The sequence below is a fragment of the Poecilia formosa genome, unplaced genomic scaffold (genome assembly GCF_000485575.1).
Source record: "Poecilia formosa unplaced genomic scaffold, Poecilia_formosa-5.1.2 Scaffold1528, whole genome shotgun sequence".
Lineage (NCBI taxonomy): Eukaryota > Metazoa > Chordata > Actinopteri > Cyprinodontiformes > Poeciliidae > Poecilia > Poecilia formosa.
In genome coordinates, this window is record NW_006801467.1 from 6678 (window position 1) to 7227 (window position 550).

Consider the following 550-nt stretch of genomic DNA (forward strand, 5'->3'; position numbering starts at 1 on the left):
TTACATGTCATTTACCCAGAATGCATTGCAGTGTGAACAACATGATGACGTTCATGTAACAATATTTTATTAAAATTTATAAAAGCTAAATAACCTACAGTACTATTACTGTATTGTTTTTACATCTAAAATAAATATTTCCCAAATAAAGTCTATTCTTACAATTAATCATGAATACCTTTAAAGATTGCTATTATCCTGGCCAACATCTGTTCACCCTACTGCCATCAGGGAGATGGTATAGCATAGCGGTTCTCAACGTGGGCGGTACCGCCCCCCAGGGGGCGTTCAGAGTACAACAGGGGGCGCTGGCGGACGTTTTTACAAAAGGGGGGCGCTGGGATGCCTTTGGGGGGCGTTTGGTCGAAGGTAAACTTTACACTTCAAATGCACAACAATGCCAGTTTAGACTTTGAGCAACTTGGTAAAACTGTATTGTGTAACATTAAACCATGCTTGGCTGCAACAATATACATGACAGCTCTTCTTCTAGTCAGTGTTTGTTAGCTTCTGTTAGCTTCTTGGCGCAGCTCCGTTCTCCTGCTACTGG

General features: G+C 41.5%; 1 long non-coding RNA gene across 1 annotated transcript in view; it reads right to left on the bottom strand.

The window, feature by feature from the left end:
• Window positions 1-220, bottom strand: part of LOC107835308 (uncharacterized) — a 5425-nt gene extending 5205 nt beyond the window's left edge. Inside the window, exon 1 of the long non-coding RNA XR_001661119.1 lies at window positions 61-220. This is a non-coding gene — a long non-coding RNA (uncharacterized LOC107835308). The remainder of the gene's footprint in view (window positions 1-60) is intronic.
• Between the last annotated feature and the right edge of the window lie 330 nt (window positions 221-550).